The 17,010-nt window shown below is 36.2% G+C and overlaps 1 long non-coding RNA gene across 8 annotated transcripts in view; it reads right to left on the reverse strand.

The window, feature by feature from the left end:
• The window catches only part of LOC137224941 (uncharacterized), a 367,121-nt gene that overhangs the window by 70,756 nt on the left and 279,355 nt on the right, over nucleotides 1–17,010 (reverse strand). For all 8 annotated transcript variants that reach the window (XR_010943584.1, XR_010943580.1, XR_010943579.1 and 5 more), the window contains one exon: nucleotides 339–459. This is a non-coding gene — a long non-coding RNA (uncharacterized lncRNA). The remainder of the gene's footprint in view (nucleotides 1–338; nucleotides 460–17,010) is intronic.

Below are 17,010 nucleotides of genomic sequence, written 5' to 3' on the forward strand. Positions count from 1 at the left end.
ATCACTGTAAAAGGATACATGTGGAACCCCAATAGGTTATTATTACAGTGACTTTTTTTCTGGCAGTAAGATTCACTTTATCATCAGAATTTTACAGCATACGGAGACCCTCTATAGTGAACCTTCTCCACACACAGAAACTTTCTGGAATTTGACTAGTTTAACTTACTAAAAGTTCAGCTTTTAGATTTATGGTAAACAATACCAGCATTAAAACCCTACAATTTGGCCGAAGCCTGCGTTTACAGTCTTAACTCTTTACTTACCTTCCTCAAACTCACACTTCAGGTGAAATGTTCTGCTTACTGCCCTCTGACCCTGGATTGCATTTTCCTTACCCCATTCTGGTCTTCTCTTCTTTGCTGAGCTCTTTGAAATCCAGCTCAACATCCTGACTCTTCTTCCATAAAACCTTGCTTGACTCTATAGTTTGAAGTGATTCTCACTCCTTCTGAATTCCTATAACAAATAGAGTAATTTATGGGAAATTTTTGTAAATAGTAACACACTTAAAAAATGTTTTATATATTGTTATGACACTTAGTGTCTCACAATTCTATTGGGAATTATTTTTCTGTTTATGAACTTTTATTCACCTGTGTTCCAGGGGAGCCCAAGACTACTGTCAGGTTTAATGACTTACCAGAAGAACTCAGAACTCAGTAAAGCTATTATATTCATGGATAAAATTTATTACAGTGAAAGGATACAGATTTAAATCAGCAAATGATGCATAGAACAGAGTCCAGGAGAAACTAGGTGCAAGTTACCCTCTCCCATTAAAGTTGTACAGACAGCACTTAATTCTCCCAGTTAACAATGTGTATGATGTATATTGTCAATCAGAGAAGCTTACTAGAACCTTGCTGTCCTACGTTTTTATTGCGGGTTAGTACATAGGCACTCCATGCTTACATGACTGTAAGTCTCCAACCTCTCCCTACACCCCAGAGGTCAAATTGACACAGCATGGCCCAGCATCGCAGGAGAACAAAAACGGGTAATCACTGTAAATTTCATTGTTAGCATGAACTATTTTGTATAGCCCAAGGTCTCAGGTATACAAAGATACTCTTTTCAGGCAAAACATTTCAAGGGCTCGGAGACTGTCTCCCATGAGCTAGTCAAGGGCCAGTGCTTTCTCTGGAATGTGCAGGATTTGAACATGCCAAGCCCACTGGCTATATATCTTGTTTGGTAATATTCAGCTGTCCAAACATATTTTATGATTCTTGGGTGTCAGTGTAGAACAGGATCCATATGGTCTCCTTTGTATTTAGTTATTACTCAATAAATATTTGCATCTTTTGCATCATTATGCATCTTATATTCATTACACTTCATATACCAAATACATCATTCAGCTTCTGTTACAGCTTTTCTCTGCAGAGTAACATAAAGAATGTTGATTCTTGGCCAAATTCTCCTCTTTATCACACTGACATATTTCTATAGATATTTCATCTAAAAATCATGCAGCTAGAACTACTGAGCGACATTTTTCAATAGAAAGTGGGGATATGAAATGTGTAGAGTGCCCATTTGCATTGTAAAACTAGAAGAAATAAATTTGAAACCTGAGCTCTATGAGGCCTGATGAGTCCCCCATCTACTTAGAATAAGGATGTTGAAGTTGCATATATGTTTTGGGAATTTGTAAAAAAAAAAAATCAAGTGGGAATTTGTAAAAAAAAGCCCACCCATTAAAAGCAGCCACAGTTAATATTTTTAAAGTAAGAAAAAAAAAAAAAACCCAGAATGACTAGCTTTATGGGAACAAATATGTTTTAGCTAAAAATACTATTACTGAAGAATATCAAAACAGCTTCAGAGCTGGAGAGTATGTGGGGTCAGAGGCAGACTAATAAATGTCATAATAGGAGTATGTGACTGGGTATCAGGACTCTTGTTATGACAGGGACACTATTGTGTGTTCACCACACCTTTAGGAAGACCATATTTCCTAGCTGTCATGATATTTAGGTTGAGGTCATTTAATTAATTCTCTGATGTGGAATCTAGCATGTCACTTTCAATCCTAGGCAGTTAAAAACAAGTGGAGGCTATGTGTTCCATAGTGTGGGACTGCTTGACCTGTACTAGACTTTATAAAAGAAGAAACAAATATATGTTGTATAAAGTCACTGCAATTTCAGGCCTTTGTTACTGCAGCCAAGCTTAGCCTGGCCTGGCTATTGTACCCAGGTCAGAAAAACAACTCTGCAATTAGCAGTATAACCAAAGGCAATATGCTTCAGCTCTTCAGCTTTTAGTTTACAGAGAACTAGTCTAAACCATGCAACCCCTTCAGGGTTGACAATGGACCATATGTCAAGGATAAATTAAGTCTGTTCAAGACACAGAAACCACCTACCTTTTAATATCCTCTCTCATATTTAATTCCTCTTTTACATTTAATATTTCTATTGATATTTTAGACTTTGCATTGAATGAACATTGACTTTATGGACAGAACTTCACCCATTAGTGGAGTGCAGAAATCTCCCTCACTACACCACAAGCTGAGAGAAAGGGTTAAATTAAAAGAGAAGGAAAACAAAGAAGTTAACAAAGCCTGCCCTGGTTATTCCAACTCACTTACTCTCCCTTCATCCATATACTCAAGGCCCTTTTTATATATTATATGTCCATTTATCCTTTTAAATCCTTAATGATATGGAGTACATTTATCCACTGAGTATGGAGACAAGCTCAAAAGTTCCTTAGTTTTTCCCCCAGTTCCATATTCCTCCCACCTGCTAGTTCTATCCTTAAGTCAAACTCCAAAAGTAATCCAGATTTTTGGAAGGAGGGAATTCAGCTTGATTCCAATTTTCTGGGTCTTATCATCTGAGAAGTAAATAGTTAAATAGAAGATTTGCAATTCCTCTCTCCCATTCCTGTCCCATTGGCAGGGGACACCTCCAGGAAAGAAAAAAGAATAAAAGATGACCTGGTCAAATATCCTTGTAAGCATACTAAGGTTAATGACCTCTAGCAAACAAAGTAATGCCATTTTCTAACAAGACAGTCCTCATCTGTAGCAGGATATACCTGTTATAAGATGATAACATACCTAGAATCTATGGATTTATATACATGGCTTCCTGGAAAATGTGATATAAACTATGTAACTATCTGAGCATAAAATGGAAATGTTTCATGGCCCAAAAAGTTCTTTCTCAATAAGTGACTTAACTGCACAACTCATTGGAGACCTCATAGATTAATCTGGGACTAGGAAACATCCTTATGCAGCCCCCAAAAAAGGCCCTGATAAGATGTACTGACTATTTCAGATGTCTCCCTGCTTCACCTATGTCTCAAGATTACTTGTGCACCTGATATCATTAGTAAAACTTGTTCCTGGCAAAATTCTGATTCATGTGTCTGATTTGATAATCCAATTCTTTGTATTATCTCACTATCCAATCAAACTTATGCTTCTCTGACTCTAGCCTTGAGCCCAGCCTTGAAAAAACTACTCTGCTTAATTCTTGGGATCCAGTCCCTTCTCTATAGCACAGCTCTGCTAACTAGCTCTTCCCTGGTTTGTCTCCTGAAACCCTCTCTTGTTAAACTTGTTGAGGACCTCAAACTTTGCAGGACCAAGGTCCTACATTTTTCATGCAAGTCTCTACCAGAGATTTAAATTTTTTAAAAGAGCCTAGCACAATGACTATCAACTTTGTATCTGTGGAAAGATATGACTGGTTTGACTTACATGCCTGGATATAAGAATAGCACCCATTCCTGGGCATTGTGTCCCATGTTGTACCCACACTGGATCCCTTATATGCTGAGTCTTCCAGAGGACTCTGCCAAACTTTAAATACTATGTTCTGCTGTTTCTTCAACAGCCATTGATGGCCGTCTTCCCACCTAGATGGAAGAGTAATTCCAGGTTCAGCCCTCCCTAATCTGCCCCAGTCATGCCCTATATCTGATAGGGACTGTATCTTACAATTTAACTTATATCTCATCTAGTCCACAGAATACATAATAGATACATAATAACTGCCTGTGGAGAGGGCAGACAGCAGAAGCAAGAAGAACTACAATCCTGCAGCCTGTGGAACAAAAACCACATTCACAGAAACATAGACAAGATGAAAAGGCAGAGGGTTATGTACCAGATGAAGGAACAAGATAAAACCCCAGAAAAACAACTAAATGAAGTGGAGATAGGCAACCTTCCAGAAAAAGAATTCAGAATAATGATAGTGAAGATGATCCAGGACCTCGGAAAAAGAATGGAGGCAAAGCTTGAGAAGATGCAAGAAATGTTTAACAAAGGCCTAGAAGAATTAAAGAACAAATGCCTAGAAGAATTAAAGAACAAACAAACAGAGATGAACAATACAATAACTGAAATGAAAACTAAACTAGAAGGAATCAATACCAGAATAACTGAGGCAGAAGAATGGATAAGTGAGCTGGAAGACAGAATGGTGGAATTCACTGCTGCGGAACAGAGTAAAGAAAAAAGAATGAAAAGAAATAAAGACAGCCTAAGAGACCTCTGGGACAACATTAAATGCAACAACATTCGCATTATAGGGGTCGCAGAAGGAGAAGAGAGAGAGAAAGGACCCAAGAAAATATTTGAAGAGATTATAGTCGAAAACTTCCCTAATATGGGAAAGGAAATAGTCAATTAAGTCCAGGAAACGCAGAGGGTCCCAGGCAGGATAAACACGCTGAGGCACACAGTAATCAAACTGACAAAAATTAAAGACAAAGAAAAATTATTGAAAGCAACAAGGGATAAACAACAAATAACATACAAGGGAACTCCCATAAGGTTAACAGCTGATTTCTCAGCAGAAACTCTACAAGCCAGAAAGGAGTGGCATGATATATTTAAAGTGATGAAAGGGAATAACCTACAACCAAGATTACTCTACTCAGCAAGGATCCCATTCAGACTTGATGGCGAAATCAAAAGCTTTACAGAGAAGCAAAAGCTAAGAGAATTCAGCATCACCAAACCAGCTCTACAACAAATGCTAAAGGAACTTCTCTAAGTGGGAACACAAGAGAAGAAAAAGACCTACAAAAACAAATCCATAACAATTAAGAAAATGGTAATAGGAACATAAATATTGATAATTACCTTAAATGTGAATGGATTAAATGCTCCCACCAAAAGACCCAGGCTAGCTGAATGGATACAAAAACAACACCCATATATATGCTTTCTACAAGAGACCCACTTCAAACCTAGGAACACATACAAACTGAAAGTGAGGGGATGGAAAAAGATATGCCATGCAAATGGAAATCAAAAGAAAGCTGGAGTAGCAATACTCATATCAGATAAAACAGACTTTAAAATAAATTAAAAAATGAAGCTGGAGAAATCAGACTCCCTGACTTCAGACTATACAAAGCTACAGTAATCAAGATAATATGGTACTGGCACAAAAACAGAAATATACATCAATGGAAAAGGATAGAAAGCCCAGAGATAAACCCACGCACCTATGGTCAACTAATCTATGACAAAAGAGGCAGGAATATACAATGGAGAAAAGACAGTCTCTTCAATAAGTGGTGCTGGGAAAACTGGACAGCTACATGTAAAGGAATGAAATTAGAACACTCCCTAACACGATGCACAAAAATAAACTCAAAATGGATTAGAGAGCTAAATGTAAGACCGGACACTATAAAACTCTTAGAGGAAAACACAGGAAGAACACTGTTTGACATAAATAACAGCAAGATCTTTTTTGATCCACCTACTAGAGTAATGGAAATAAAACCAAAAATAAACAAATGGGACCTAGGGCTTCCCTGGTGGCGCAGTGGTTGAGAGTCCACCTGCCGATGCAAGGGACACGGGTTCGTGTCCCGGTCAGGGAAGATCCCACATGCTGTGGAGCGGCTGGGCCCGTGAGCCATGGCCGCTGAGCCTGCGCATCCGGAGCCTGTGCTCTGCAATGGGAGAGGCCTGCATACCACAAAAAAAAAAAAAAAAAAAAAAAGTGGGACCTAATGAAACTTAAAAGGTTTTGCACATCAAAGTCAACCATAAACAAGACGAAAAGAGGCCTCAGAATGGGAGAGAATATTTGCAAACCAATCAATGGACAAAGGATTAATCTCCAAAATATATAAACACCTCATGCAGCTCAGTATTAAAAAAACAAACAACGCAATCAAAAAATCGGCAGAAGCCCTAAATAGACATTTCTCCAAAGAAGGCATAGGGATGGCCAAGAGGCACATGAAAAGCTGCTCACCATCACTAATTATTAGAGAAATGCAAATCAGAACTACAATGAGGTATCACCTCACACCAGTTAGAATGGGCATCATCAGAAAATCTACAAACAACAAATGCTGGAGAGGGTGTGGAGAAAAGGCAACACTCTTGCACTGTTGGTGGGAATGTAAACTGATACAGCCACTATGGAGAAAAGTATGGAGGTTCCTTAAAAAACTAAAAATAGAATTACCATATAACCCAGCAATCCCACTACGGGGCATATACCCAGAGAAAGCCACAATTCAAAAAGACACATGCACTCCAATGTTCATTGTAGCACTATTTACAATAGCCAGGTCATGGAAGCAACCTAAATGCCCATTGACAGATGAATGGATAAAGAAGATGTGGTACATATATACAATGGAATATTACTCAGCCATAAAAAGGAACGAAATTGGGTCATTTGTTGAGATGTGGATGGACCTAGAGACTGTCATACAGCGTGAAGTAAATCAGAAACAGAAGAACAAATGTCATATATTAACACACAGATGTGGAACCTAGAAAAATGGTACAGATGAACCAGTTTGCAGGGCAGAAATTGAGACACAGATGTAGAGAACAAACGTATGGACACCAAGGGGGGAAAATGGCGGGGGTGGGGTGGTTTTGGTGGGATGAATTGGGAGATTGGGATTGACATATATACACTAATGTGTATAAAATGGATAACTAATAAGAACCTGATGTATAAAAAATAAAATTCAAAAAAATTGCCTGTGGATAGAGGTAAGATAAAGAACCCACATAATAACTACAAATTACTTATAATTTCTATGCACCAGGCTCAGTGTGAGTAACATTACTGTATGTAATTTTAAATACTCAAAAAAGATCCTGAAAATGGACTATCATTTTAGTGATGAAGAAAACGAGGCTTAGAAACATCTGCTTTATCCAAGGCTTTCCAGCTAATAGAGCTAAGATGTAGAGACAGGCCTTTCCGGATTCAAGGCCCATACTTGCCCATGACACCATAGTGTCTCCTTTTACATTCTTCTTTATTTGATTATCATCCAACTTTATCCAGAAGAAAAAGTGAAGTAAAGGAACTTTATCAACTGAATGTTGAGAATTCATCAGAAATAAGTAACTATCTGATTTAGGGTATAAAGAAAGATGATCTTGGGATCTAGGAGCAACAGAGGAAGGAAAAGCATGTGACAGAAATCACTTCATATTAATTTGCTTCCTACTTCATTTAAATTCCTTGTGAAGAGGTCCTCACTTTTGTTTAAATTGCTTTGTTTCCTATTTATTGTTTTCTAACACACAATGAAAAAATTCAATTTAATCATGGGCCACATGGTTTTCATTTGGAGTGTCCAAATTAGAAGAAGTCACATGGCTCTAGACGCACGTTAAAAAATTATTTACAATTATTTACAGTTCAATCCTGTCAGAAATGGATTTTCACACTCATACACGGAACCTAATTCAGAGGCTCCTCAAGTGAGAAGTTCTATTTTTACATTTAACCACTGAAGAGAAAGCATACTTGGCAGAATTACCTTCAAAAATGAACGTAGAAATGTGCTGAAAGTTAGTCAAAAAAGAACATCTACCTTTTAAAGTAGATAAGTGTAGAAATCCATATGCCTGATCCTTTTGGGGTCTTTGAGAAAGCCCAGTTGATTTCTTTAGTCACTACACAATACCTTTTGGCACTAGATCTTAATCTCCTAAATGATTTATATATTTCAGTGTCCAGGAAATATGCATTAGTTGCTTAATAATGTTTCTTAACAAATGTTTGTCAACTAAACTGAAAACATCTCTGCCTCTGGAGGAGGAAAGGAAGGGGAGGAATAGTAAGAGAAAGAAAGAATGTAAAAAACAACCGTTTACAATTTCTTCTTTTTCTATGTTCCTGTAGAACTACTAGATATAATTCATTTACCCAATGAATATTTACTTAATACCTACTATACGTTCAAAGGGGAATAAGAGGTGATAAGAGAAACATTATCTCTGTTCTTCTGAAACTTACAGCATATTGGAAGAGACAGTCAGTAAACAACCACAAAGACTAAAAAGGAAAAGTTCTATGTAAGAAAAGCATTAAGATGCTATGAGAACATCTAACAAACAGACCGAATCTAACACAGAGAGTTTGGAAAGGTATCCATTAGAAAGTGACACTTAAGCTAAAAAAAACAGAGTGGAACTAGCCAGGCCTCAGAATTTGGTAGTGAGGCTGAAGGAGGATTTAATAAAATCTAAGTAACTTTTGAACCTTTGTAAACAGTTTAACTATATATCCTTAATCAAAAGAAAATAAAAATTGAAACAAATATTGAACTCTTTTTAGTAGATTTATTTTTTATAGCAGTATAGCAATTCTGAAACTTTTTTGTGTGTATTATAGAACAGAAAAGGTAAGTAAACATATTGAGGTTAGGAGCCAGTGTTCTCACTGCAGGGGGCAGATACAAATAGAATAAGGATAGTAAAGAAAGAACCCTATGGAGTTTGGATGGAATGGAAAATCTCAGTATAAATGTGTGTGTGTGTGTCTCTGTGTGTTGCGGAGAGTGTGTATTTTCTAGCTTTCTTTGCTGAAAGGAAGCAATAAAATCCATTAGCAAGGAGCACAACTAGCACACAAATCTCTATTTCTAAATAGCTTTCCATACTAAAAGGATCCAGAGCTCCTTGGAAAATAAGGAAGTGCTAAAAAATATGGGAACATGATAAAGTGACCAGAAGTACTTTAAAGGAGGCCCACTGGCCACATCTGCAGCAATTTAGCACAAATTAAAGATAATAATCCATTGAATAAAATAAGAATCCATTACTCTATTAATGATGCTGATGACAGATAGTAGATAGATAGATAGATAGATAGAAGAGAAGGAAAAGTTGTGTCTTACAAAAGACTGCCAGAGGGAACAATGGACTTAGAAAATTATAATTTTTACATTCATTATATATGTAAAAACTTGATTCAGGCAAAATTAATAACTGGCTGCTATATATAAAGCCTTTGAAGGTAAGGACTACTAAAAAGAGCAAGAACCAGCACAGGGTCTGGAACCTAGGAGCACTTATCTATATATCTGTCAATCTATCTACCTTTTAATTTTTATTTATATGTGTATATATTTATATTTATTATTTATAGAATTTAAACTGATCTGTCAAAAGGAAACCCTCAGAAAGAACGCCCTTGGTTTCCATCTATGAATTCACACTGGAGAAAGAAGGTGCCTCTCTCCACATACATACCACGCTTCAGTGCAAACCCAACTGGCAAGTACCAAGCATGACCATTTGTTCTGTTACACAATGTAGGAACAGAGCCCAGGGTCTCTGAGCTTTACAAGGGCTTACACAAACACTGGACAAATGAAATATATATATATGCATTGGTTTCAAAACATGAATAGGAGCAAAGTCTAAATCTACAAATAATTAATTAAATATTTAAATAAATTATAGCATGTCAACTTCATTCTTAGAATTCACAAACATTGTTTTTATATTTGAAAGTAATTTTTAGGTTAGACTTTCTCACTTCATTAAGAATTCCCTAGTATATGTAATTACTGTGAATAAATCAAAACTGATTTTACTTAATGAATTACTTAAAACTCTTCTCTTCTACCACCTTCTATGGGGTTTCTGTCCATGTAATGATGGTGTCAGTTAGGCCAGGTGAGGTAACATGGATGGATAAAAATTTCATTTATGCACAACTAAGTCAGTAGAGAATACCATGTCATTGGTAGCCAAGAAGTTTCCAAGCAGGCAGGTTCCAATTTAACTCAATATCCCAAATTATTCTTACCCTTATCTTTTATTGCCTAAACCCAATCCAAAAGCCCAAGATTTCCCACCAGATGGGGGAGGGGGGGTCTTGTGTGGTTCCACCTCTAATTATTAATTTTGTTATTTTCATGGAGGCATTTCTCATTATAATAACATTATCATATAGGCTTTAGTTACCAAGGTAGCCAGAAGGGGTGATTGTGTGGCTGACTTTTACTTATACCCTCTCCTCCATTTGGTCAAAATTCAACTGTGTTCTTGATTCAGTCTTCTTCTGATGGCAAGAACATTACAGCTTTCAGGTTCCTTCTCCTTATTTTGTGTGTTGTTAAAAGATATTTCCATCCTATACAATTTTTCTTGAAATTATAAACAATGCATTTTATTTTATCTATTGAGCCTTTATAACCTTTTCTTCAACATAAAAAATTCTGTTTTTGATCAATTTTGCGATTTGACAGGAGTCAAATAATTCCAAAATTAGAATTTATAACACTTTTCAAACCTTCCTGGTAAAAATATATATTAATATGGTATGTGATATATGCTGATATTTTGATACAATACAGGTTTGGGCTTCTAAAATAAGTGGGCCAACCACAGGGCAGACAGCAGAAGCAAGAAGAACTACAATCCTGCAGCCTGTGGAACAAAAACCACATTCACAGAAGAACAGACAAGATGAAAAGGCAGAGGGCTATCTACCAGATGAAGGAACAAAATAAAACCCCAGAAAAACAACTAAATGAAGTGGACATAGGCAACCTTCCAGAAAAAGAATTCAGAATAATGATAGTGAAGATGATCCAGGACCTCAGAAAAAGAATGAAGGCAAAGCTCGAGAAGATGCAAGAAATGTTTAACAAAGGCCTAGAAGAATTAAAGAACAAACAAACAGAAGTGAACAATACAATAACTGAAGTGAAAACTACACTAGAAGGAATCAATACCAGAATAACTGAGGCAGAAGAACAGATAAGTGAGCTGGAAGACAGAATGGTGGAATTCACTGCTGCAGAACAGAGTAAAGAAAAAAGAATGAAAAGAAATAAAGACAGCCTAAGAGACCTCTGGGACAACATTAAACACAACAACATTCACATTATAGGGGTACCAGAAAGAGAAGAGAGAGAGAAAGGACCCGAGAAAATATTTGAAGATATTATAGTAGAAAACTTCCCTAACATGGGAAAGGAAATAGCCACCCAAGTCCAGGAAGCACAGCAAGTCCCATACAGGATAAACCCAAGGAGAAACATGCAGAGACACATAGTAATCAAATTGACAAAAATTAAAGACAAAGAAAAATTATTGAAAGCAGCAAGGGAAAAATGACAAATAATATACAAGGGAACTTCCATGAGGTTGACGGCTGATTTCTCAGCATAAACTCTACAAGTGAGAAGGGAGTGGCATGAGATACTTAAAGTGATGTCAGGGAAGAACCTACAGCCACTATTACTCTATCCAGCAAGGATCTCATTCAGATTCGATGGAGAAATCAAAAGCTTTACAGACAAGCAAAAGCTAAGAGACTTCAGCACCACCAAACCAACTCTACAACAAATGCTAAAGGACCTGCTCTAAGTGGGAAACACAAGAGAAGAAAAGGACCTACAAAAACAAACCCAAAACAATTAAGAAAATGGTCTTAGGAACATATATATTGATAATTACCTTAAACGGGAATGGATTAAATGCTCCAACCAAAAGACACAGGCTTGCTGAATGGATAGAAAAAAAAGACCCATATATATGCTGTCTACAAGAGACCCACTTCAGACCACACATACAGACTGAAAGTGAGGGGATGGAAAAAGATATTCCATGCAAATGGAAATCAAAAGAAAGTTGGAGTAGCAATACTCATAGCAGACAAAGTAGACTTTAAAGTAAAGAATGTTACAAGAGACAAGGAAGGACACTACATAATGATCAAGGGATCAATCCAAGAAGAAAATATAACAATTAAAAATATATACGCACCCAACATGGGAGCACCTCAATACATAAGGCAACTGCTAACAGCTGTAAAAGAGGAAATCGACAGTAACAAAATAATAGTGGGGGACTTTAACACCTCACTTACACCAATGGACAGATCTTCCAAAATGAAAATAAATAAGGAAACAGAAGCTTTAAATGACACAATATACCAGATAGATTTCATTGATATTTATAGGACATTCCATCCAAAAACAGCAGATTACACTTTCTTCTCAAGTGCGCATGGAACATTCTCCAGGATAGATCACATCTCAGGTCACAAATCAAGCCTCAGTAAATTTAAGAAAACTGAAATCATATCAAGCATCTTTTCTGACTACAATGCTATGAGATTAGAAATGAATTACAGGGGAAAAATCATAAAAACACAAACACAGGGAGGCTAAACACTACATTACTAAATAACCAAGAGATCACTGAAGAAATCAAAGAGGAAATCAAAAAATACTTAGAGACAAATGACAATGAAAACACGACAATCCAAAACCTATGGGATACAGCAAAAGCAGTTCTAAGCAGGAAGTTTATAGCTATACAAGCCTACATCAAGAAACAAAAATTTCAAATAAATAGTCTAACCTTACAGGTAAAGGAACTAGAGAAAGAACAAACAAAACCCAAAGTTAGCAGAAGGAAAGAAATCATAAAGATCAGAGCAGAAATAACTGAAATAGAAATAAAGAAAACAATAACAAAGATCAATAAGACTAAAAGTTGGTTCTTTGAGAAAATAAACAAAATTTATAAACCATTAGCCAGACTCATCAAGAAAAAGAAGTAGAGGACTCAAATCAGTAAAATTAGAAATGAAAAAGGAGAAGTTACAACAGACACCACAGAAATACAAAGCATCCTAAGAAACTACTACAAGCAACTCTATGCCAATAAAAAGGAAAACCTGGAAGAAATGGACACATTCTTAGAAAGGTATAACCTTCCAAGAGTGAACCAGGAAGAAATAGAAAATATGAAGAGACCAATCACAAGTAATGAAATTGAAACTGTGATTAAAAATCTTGCAACAAACAAAAGTCCAGGATTAGATGGCTTCACAGGTGATTTCTATCAAACATTTAGGGAAGAGCTAACACCTATCCTTCTCAAACTCTTCCAAAAAATTGCGAAGGAAGGAACACTCCCAAAGTCATTCTATGAGGCCACCATCACCCTGATACCAAAACCAGACAAAGATACTACAAAAAAAGAAAATTACAGACCAATATCACTGATGAATATAGATGCAAAAATCTTCAATAAAATACTAGCAAACAGAATCCAAGAGCACATTAAATGGATCAGACACCATGATCAAGTGGGATTTTTCCCAGGGATGCAAGAATTCTTCAATATACGCAAATCAATCAATGTGATACACCATATTAACAAATTGAAGAAGAAAACCATATGGTCATCTCAATAGATGCAGAAAATGCTTTTGACAAAATTCAACACCCATTTATGATAAAAACTCTCCAGAAAGTGGGCATAGAGGGAACCTACCTCAACATAATAAAGGCCATATACGACCACCCCACAGCAAACATCATTCTTAATGGTGAAAAACTGAAAGCATTTCCTCTAAGATCAGGAAAAAGACAAGGCTGTCCACTCTCACCACTATTATTCAACATAGTTTTGGAAGACCTAGCCATGGCAATCAGAGAAGAAAAAGAAATAAAAGGAATACAAATTGGAAAAGAAGAAGTAAAACTGTCACTGTTTGCAGATGACATGATACTATACATAGAGAATCCTGAAGATGCCACCAGAAAACCACTAGAGCTAATCAATGAATTTGTAAAGTTGCAGGATATAAAATTAATGCACAGAAATCTCTTGCATTCCTATACACTAATGATGAAAAATCTGAAAGAGAAATTAAGGAAACACTCCCATTTACCACTGCAACAAAGAGAATACAATACCTAGGAATAAACCTACCCAGGGAGACAAAAGACCTGTATGCAGAAAACTATAAGACACTGATGAAAGAAATTAAAGATGATACCAACAGTTGGAGAGATATACCATATTCTTAGATTGGAAGAATCAATATTGTGAAAATGGCTTTACTACCCAAAGCAATCTACAGATTCAATGCAATCCCTATCAAATTACCAATGGCATTTTTACGGAACTAGAACAAAAAATCTTAAAATTTGTATGGAGACACAAAATGCCCCAAATAGACAAAGCAGTCTTGAAGGGAAAAAACGGAGCTGGAGTAATGAGACTCCCTGACTTCAGACTATACTACAAAGCTACAGTAATCAAGACAATATGGTACTGGCATAAAAACAGAAACATAGATCAATGGAAAAAGAGAGAAAGCCCAGAGGTAAACCCACGCATGTATGATCAACTAATCTATGACAAAGGAGGCAAGGATATACAATGGAGAAAAGACAATCTCTTCAATAAGTGGTGCTGGGAAAACTGGACAGCTACATGTAAAAGCATGAAATTAGAACATTCCCTAATGCCATGGAGAAAAATAGACTCAATATGGATTAGAGATCTAAAAGTATGACCGGACAGAAAACTGGACAGCTACATGTAAAAGCATGAAATTAGAACACTCCCTAATGCCATGGAGAAAAATAGACTCAATATGGATTAGAGACCTAAAAGTATGACCTCTTAGAGGAAAACATAGGAAGAACAGTCTTTGACATAAATCACAGAAAGATATTTTTTGATACACCTCCTAGAGTAATGGACATAAAAACAAAAATAAACAAATGGGACCTAATGAAACTTCAAAGCTTTTGCACAGCAAAGGAAACCATAAACAAGACCAAAAGACAACCCTCAGAATGGGAGAAAATATTTACAAATGAATCAATGGACAAAGGATTACTCTCCAAAATATATAAACAGCTCATTAAGCTCAATATTGAAAAAACAAACAACCCAATCCAAAAATGGGCAGAACACCTAAATAGACATTTCTCCAAAGAAGACATAGAGATGGCCAAGAGGCACATGAAAAGCTGCTCAACATCACTAATTATTAGAGAAATGCAAATCAAAACTACAATGAGGTGTCACCTCACATGAGTTAGAATGGCCATCATCAGAAAATCTACAAACAACAAATGCTAGAGAGGGTGTGGAGAAAAGGGAACCCTCCTGCACTGTTGGTGGGAATGTAAACTGATACAGCCACTATGGAGAAAAGTATGGAGGTTCCTTAAAAAACTAAAAATAGAATTACCATATGACCCAGCAATCCCACTACTGGGCATATACCCTGAGAAAACCATAATTCAGAAAGAGTCATGTACCTCAATGTTCATTGCAGCACTATTTACAATAGCCATGTCATGGAAGCAACCTAAATGCCCATTGACAGATGAATGGATAAAGAAGATGTGGTACATATATACCATGGAATATTACTCAGCCATAAAAAGGAACGAAATTGGGTCATTTGTTGCGACATAGATGTATCTAGAGACTGTCATACAGAGTGAATTAAGTCAGAAAGAGAAAAACAAATATCGTATATTAAGGTATATATGTGGAACCTAGAAAAATGGTACAGATGAACTGTTTTGCAGGGCAGAAATTGAGACATAGATGTAGAGAACAAACATATGGACACCAACGGGGTAAAGCCGGGTGGGGGGTGCTGGGGGTGGGAGTGTGCTGAATTGGGCGATTGGGATTGACATGTATGCACTGATGTGTATAAAACTGATGACTAATAAGAACATGCTGAAGAAAAAAATGTGTTCAAATGTATTCTATTGGAAAGAAGCAAAAATAGACCATATTTACTGTCTAAATTATATAATAATTTAATGATATTTAGCAACTATTGCAGATGTATTTATTATTGCAGTCTGTATTTGCTTTATCAATGTCTTTGGTTTGGGAACCAAAACAATAAAATAAAATCTGAAAATAAATAAATAAATAAATAAATAAATAAAATAAGTGGGCCTAGGGTCTTTGAAGGTCTTTCAATGGCCCTAAAGCTAAGAAGTGAGCTAAGGAGTTATTGAACAATCAGTTGAGAGTCCATTATATTCTAGAAAATGTATAAGGGTTTATGGGGCATACAAATAACCAAAAAGTACTACTTATGTCTCTTAGGAGCTAACAATTTATTTGGGGAGTAAGAAAGTGACTAACTGAGCATTGATATTTGTTCTCATTCTTTAGCACATCATTAAGCTACTATCAAGCTCTGCTACTGTTAGATGTACCATGGGACTGAGTTTGTCTAGTGGAATGCGGGAAGAAGTGATGCATACCACTTCCATATTTGGCCACTAAAACCTCATATAAATATCCTCAGTCTCTTTTTTTCTTTAACTGTTGACTGCATGAGGAGGATCCAGTGGAGGCTGCTGAAGCCCTGGGGGATAGTGGTTACACTAAATGGAATAAGCCTAGGTCCCAGAATGACTGCATGTATCAGAGTCCCTCTCCCCCATGCCTATATACTGTAAGATGAGCAAGAATTAACTTGGGCTGTTAATACCACTGAAATTAGAGGTATTTTGTTATAGCAGTTAGCATATCTTGAATAATATGGGGAAATTAAACTTAATCTCACATAACTTCAGTTTTTTTAAAAAAACTGTTGCTTAAATCATATAGAAGTTCAAAGTGCTAGAAATAACCTCAGTTTGGAAGGGTCAAATTAGGGATAATCATTCTACCAATGAGTAATTGTACCTGAGGCAATTGCTGATGGATTGCCACAGTCCCCACCACATACATTACTTCCTCTTCTTATTTCTCCTCTCTTATTTACTTGAATATATACCTCCACATTTCATTTTTTTTCTTCTTAGCCTTAGTTTTTCAAGTGTATGAAAATCAGCCCCTTATACTACACATTTAATCTACCTTTTTAGGTTTACATTTTTAAATTTATAATTATCTTTTAATGAATATATATTATTCTGTTAATTATATATCATTCCCATTTTTTATTTTGA

Source organism: Pseudorca crassidens, chromosome 5, assembly GCF_039906515.1.
Source record: "Pseudorca crassidens isolate mPseCra1 chromosome 5, mPseCra1.hap1, whole genome shotgun sequence".
Lineage (NCBI taxonomy): Eukaryota > Metazoa > Chordata > Mammalia > Artiodactyla > Delphinidae > Pseudorca > Pseudorca crassidens.